Source organism: Gopherus flavomarginatus, chromosome 2 (genome assembly GCF_025201925.1).
Source record: "Gopherus flavomarginatus isolate rGopFla2 chromosome 2, rGopFla2.mat.asm, whole genome shotgun sequence".
Taxonomy (NCBI): domain Eukaryota; kingdom Metazoa; phylum Chordata; order Testudines; family Testudinidae; genus Gopherus; species Gopherus flavomarginatus.
This window is the reverse complement of record NC_066618.1, coordinates 130971431-130977353: the sequence shown is the minus strand read 5'-3', so window position 1 is coordinate 130977353 and position 5923 is coordinate 130971431. Positions and strand designations below refer to the sequence as shown.

General features: G+C 45.2%; 1 non-coding gene across 1 annotated transcript; it reads right to left on the bottom strand.

Annotated features, from left to right (window-relative positions):
- Positions 1-5541: 5541 nt before the first annotated feature.
- Positions 5542-5615, bottom strand: TRNAT-UGU (transfer RNA threonine (anticodon UGU)). The gene has a single exon. It is a non-coding gene; the product is annotated as a tRNA-Thr (tRNA).
- Between the last annotated feature and the right edge of the window lie 308 nt (positions 5616-5923).

Here is a 5923-nt window from a genome sequence, read left to right as displayed (position 1 = left end):
TTGGACGTCTTTGATCCTAAATCAGAGTCACTCTGGCAGGAGCTGAAAGTGTCACAGACCTGGAAGGGGATTTCAAATGGATACCAAGCACTGTTCAAATCCCCTTTTCCCTTTATCGGCAAAGCCACTTCTGGGAAGATCGGCAGTTTTTTCCACCCGTTATGAAGGTGCTAAAACTCCTGTAAATAACACTAATGAGACAGTGCTGGGTGAAGCAGGTTTCAGTGGATCAGGGGAGAATTTCTCATCCTGATTCTGAGACATCAGATGTAACCTACTCTGGAATTTCACTTTAAATTAAAATGAAAGTGTCTTCTACCTGTCTGTGACATGGGTTTTCTATCTTTCATGAAGGCTCCTTGGTCATATAACTGCATGTTAGCTTTGTTTGACAGAAAGTAGCTCAGATTTATTGGGAAATTTCAGACAAATAACCGTTTTTTACTTCAGGTTTGTTTTTCCCCCTATCCCTGCATGATGACATGGAGAAAATTCAAATGCAGTTCAGTCAACAGGAGAGAATACTCCAAACTGCTGGACATATTACACTGGTCTACAATTTTTGAGAAGTCGTCTGCTTCAGAGATAAAATGTGCTATTTATTATGTATTTTGATGTGCTGAATTCAAATACGACAATTAAAACAACTGATTGGCTACTGCTTCTAAGATATATTTAAGTTTTTACATTTTATGTCTATGTATATTGTGTAGACAGTAGAGTTTTAATCATCAATTGTAAACCTAGGTTTTTTCATGTGTTTATAGTTGCTTTACGTGATAATATTTCACCTGTCCTGTTTATGAAACACTTTAAAAATCAGCAGAAGGGTTATATAAATAAAATTTATTATGAAACAAAAGGCAAAAAACTGTTATGTACATAGTTTAGTCCTATTCAGTGTCTACTCGGTGCTTCTTGGCTTGCCTCTCGTATTCATTCAATGGAGCATCTCCTGTCACTGTCCAGCAATAGTCTGCAAGCATTGATGGGCTCCAATTGCCCTGATAGCCTGCCAGGAGATTCCACTGCTGTAGTCTGGAGCCCAACAGCTCTGCCTTACTCTTGGGTAGTTCCAAATCCTTGACAAGGTCATTCAGTTCACCTTGTGTTATGAGGTGTGCTTCAGAGGAGGAGGATGGGAGAAAATGTGGGTCCTGTGACATTGATGGTTCAGGACCAGAAGTTTCATCCTCTTCCTCGTCTGACTCAAGTGAGAAGGATTCTGGTGCATCAGGAACTGGCAGTCCTTCTCTGTGGGGTACTGGGCGTATAGCTGATGGAATGTTTGGATAATGTACAGTCCACTTTTTCTTCTTTGACACACCTTTCCCAACTGGAAGCACCATGCAGAAGTAACAATTGCTGGTATGATCTGTTGGCTCTCTCCAAATCATTGGCACTGCAAAAGGCATAGATTTCCTTGTCCTGTTCAACCACTGGCGAAGATTTGTTGCACAAGTGTTGCAGCATATGTGTGGGGCCCACCTCTTGTCCTGAGCTCCAATTTTGCAGCCAAAATAAAGGTGATAGGCTTTCTTAACCGTAGTGGTTATACTGCACTTTTGTGATGCAAAAGTCACTTCACCACAAACATAGCAGAAGTTTTCTGCACTGTTCACACAAGTACGAGGTTTCTCTGCTCACTTTGGCTAAACAGAAATGTGTCCCTTTGCAAAATCAAACACTGACAAATAAGAGAGCATGACACTGTATGATTTCTAGAGCTGATATAGGGCAATTTGTTCAGAAGAGTGATGTAAGCTTCATTATGATTGCATCATCCATGACTTCTAGGAATAACGTGATGCAATTCATATCATGTATGACGCAATACCAGCTTCAGATTGCATCATTCATTGTTTTGCCTAAAAAGCAAGTACTGTCCAAATCCAGTCATAGATTTATTCATAGATCCAGTCAAAGATGTATTTTAGTCATTTCTGGTTTAAATTGAGATCCCTTCCCTTTATAACTCACTTATCCTCCGCCATTCCCAAGTCAAGGGTCGTATATACTGACCCAATAGCATATCTTGAAAACTAGAGCCAATCAACAATTTTAAGCATCATTTTCGTTCTCAGTGTCCCAGAATTAGTAAAGTGGGACTACATTTATTTCAGAAGCATTTTGGCTGTAGAGCAGTTTTATCAAAGAAACAGTCATGTATTTAAATCTCCACTCTGAAAAGGTGAACAGCAGCAGACTCCAAATGGTGCAACTGACCAAAGTAAGTGCACATGGTCACAAGGGAGTTCAATTGTTTAAGTCAATATTGTCTCAGATGATCCAGGGATAGAATTCCACAGTAAGTGACTTGGAACTAGGCAAAATGCCCAGGTATTTGGTTCCCAAAGCATTTGTGACCCAGTCCCTACAGGAGGTTACTCCTGAAGAGATCTCATTTGGGAATGCTGTCTGTGATGAGGTGTATCAATGCTGCACTGGCACTGCTCAGGTTAACTGCACCCTGTGGGCTGAAGAGGCCACACCCCCTCACCCTCTCTGGGCATGCTCTGACTGGAGACGAAGTATAAATGGGAGCAGCTCAGCTCAGCCTGGGTGGACTGAGGAGGAGAACAAACCTGTATTGTTGGCTCCTGCCAGGAAGCTGCTGGACCCCCAGGCTGCACCGTCCAGCCACCCTGAGGCCTCTGCAGACACTTAGTTCACGGCCAAAGAAGTGGTGATGGATTCCAGGACATTGCCAACTCTGAACATAAGAGTGGGAAGTGACTGAGGGAACGGGACTGTTGCAGTGAGAGGTCAAGCCTGGACACAGGAGTATTGGATCCTCAAGGCCCTGGGCCAGGACTGGTGGAGTAGGGTGGTCCCAGGTCCCTCTTCCCCACACTGCACCCACCACTGGATGGAGTCACCACCTGAAGACAAGCTGTCTTGACCCAGGGGACAGGTTTCTTCCCTCCCAAATCCCTGCCTTCTTCTGTACATGGCCATATACTCTGTGACAGGATGTATCAACCTCATGACACTGTCCATAACGATGTAGATGTGGAGGAAACAGAAGTGGTGTTTTTGTTGAACTCGCCTTTGTGGGTGATATAACTGTGTGTAAGATGAAATCAGTGTTGTATGTGAGATGGCTGCATTTTTAACAGGAACTTCATCTCTGTTATTTTACAGACATTCTGATCCAGGACTCTATCTAATCCAGGGGTGGGCAAACTACGGCCAGGGGGCCGCATCCTGCCCTTTCATACATTTTAATCCAGCCTTTGAACTCCCACTGGGCTTGCCACATTCCGACACTCCAGCCGGGGAATGGGTTGGGGGCTTGCCCCGCTCCACATGTGCTGTGGTTCCTGGGAGCACTGACATGTCCCCCCCAGCTCCTACACATAGTGGCTGCCAGGGGGCTCCACATGCTACCCCCACCCCAAGCACCACCTCCACAGTTCCCATTGTCTGGGAACTGCATCCCCAATGGGAGCTGCCTGGCTGTGCCTTTGTGTAGGAGCCAGAGCGTGGACATGCTGCTGCTTCCAGGAGCTGTTTGAGGTAAGCGACAACCGGAGACTGACCCCCTCCCTTGCCCCAACCCTCCCACTCTCCTAACCCCTCGGTCCCAGCCTGGAGCACCCTCCTTCACCCCCCAACCCCTCATCCCTAGCCCCACCCCAATCCCCTCTCCAAGCCTGGAGCCCTCTCCCACACCCTGAACTCATTTCTGGCTCCACCCCAGAGGCCACAACCCCAGGCAGAGTCCTCACCCCCTCCCACATCCCAACCCCCAATTTTGTGAGCATTCATGGCCCCGTACAATTTCCATACCCAGTTGTGGCCCTCGGGCCAAAAAATTTGCCCACCCTGTTCTAATCTCTAACCACACCTGTACTCAAGGGTTCACTGGTGGAAAGGGGGATTAAAGGAAAACTACCATATAGGAGAAAATTCTTTAATTGTTGAGCTTTTATTATTACCAATGAAATTAAACACAGAGTTACTCTTTGATGAAGAAGAGACTTAATTGTGTGATCAACTAAATTATACTGGAAGAATAAAACTTGTCTTGTTTTTCTTTTTGTTAGTAATATAGGAAATGGGGGCTAATCCTGAAAAGCTTCTTTGATGTAACTTACCCCCCTTGGCCTAAAATGTCCGGGTATAAAACATCACTCCAAAGGCTGGGATGGGGGAATGTGTGTGAGAAATAGAGTAGAGGAGAAAACTGACCCAGTATTGGTATGAATGATTTGTATTTCAAAAGTAACTTATTTTGATTAGCTTCCAAGTCAATTTCTGTGTAGGTGTGTTAGCAAAAAGAAGGTCAGAGAAAGGGTTGGCCCCTTATTGAATGGGGCAGGAAACCTAGTGACAGATGATGTGGATAAAGCTGAAGTGCTCAATGCTTTTTTTGCCTCGGTCTTCACAGACACTGGCAGCACAGTATGGGGAGGAGGTGAGCAGCCCTCGGTGGTGAAAGAACAGATTAAGGACTGTTTAGAAAAGCTGGACATGACCAAGTTCTTGGTTCTGGATCTAATGCATCTGAGGGTCCGGAGGGAGTTGGGAGATGTGACTGCAGAGCCGTTGGTCATTATCTTTGAAAATTTGTGGTGATTGAGGAGGTGTCAGATGATTAGAAAAAGGCAAATCTAGTGCCTATACCTCTGCAGTGCAATTTTAGTCTTGCAGCTGAAGCCCCATAAGTCTGAGTCAGCTGACCTGGGCTTTGAGACAGGTGCCCTGGGTGTGTTAATCACAGTATAGACATAACGTTAGGCTACATCTACAGTGCAATGAAGCACCCATGGCCGGCCCCTGTCACATTAATCAGGGTCATGCGGCTTGGGCTGTAAAGTTGCAGTGTCTTTGTCTTAGCTCCTGCTCAGTGCTCTGCTCTAGGAGCTCAGAAGGTTGGGAGGGAGTTTAGTAAGTGGAAATGGTAAAACCACAGTGGAGTATTACCCTGGACTCATGGCATTTCTCCATTGGTCTGTCTGCCCTGGGGCAGGGACAATAACATGTCCTGCTGCATTCGTTATTTCAAAGGGTGGTTTAGGATGTTCATTCTCACACACAGTGCACAAAGCAGGACTCAACCCTTAGTGTAAACTAAACGAGCTGCCCACAGTTTCTGGCAGCCACAGTGAGCATTTGGTGCCAGAGCTCAGATCTGTCCCTGTCCCAGAGGGAGGAGGTTATCTGCGACGGACTGGAACACTGACCTATCAGCTCTTAACTCCCAAACTTTCAGTAACCTTATGAAACTCTACTTTTCAAAATGTAGACTTGTATCTTATTCTTTCATGTGATAACAATTTGTTCTTTTGTGTTACTTTGTGATTTATGTAACATTAGTTAACAGGGCTTCATGTATGCATATCAGTTAATTATTTTTCACTGAACAGAAAAAAAATAAAAGCTTTTTGTATAAAATAAAAAGAAAACTCTACTATCAGTGCCTGTGAGCATGATTTAAACCATAAGAACAATCACACTGGACTAAAGCTGCATGTAGCTCTTGTGTTTTGTCCTCTGGCTGTAGCCAATACCAGGTGCCCCAAGAGCTACTCAACAAGGCACCACTGGGAGTAGAACCCAGGACCTCCTGTTTACAAAGCAGGTGCTTTAGCCATCTAAGCCATGGTGCCTGCTTGTGGTTAAGGGGCACTGTCTGCGCACACCTGACTCCCTGCCATCCCCACCAGGGCCTGACAAGCTTTGCATGTGTTTGGATTCTGCAAAGCAGAGGAGCAGGTGACGTTTTCCTTGCAAGCTGTGTATGTGTGAATCTCTGGCCAGATCTGCACTACAAAGTTATTTTAGCATCATTATATTGCTCAGCTGTGTGAAAAACACACAACGCTCCCTCGGTCACCAGCTTTTGGCTGGTACACACACTGCAATGCCACGTCTGGCCACAAAACTGCCTTGTTTTGGTGACAAAATAAAATCACCT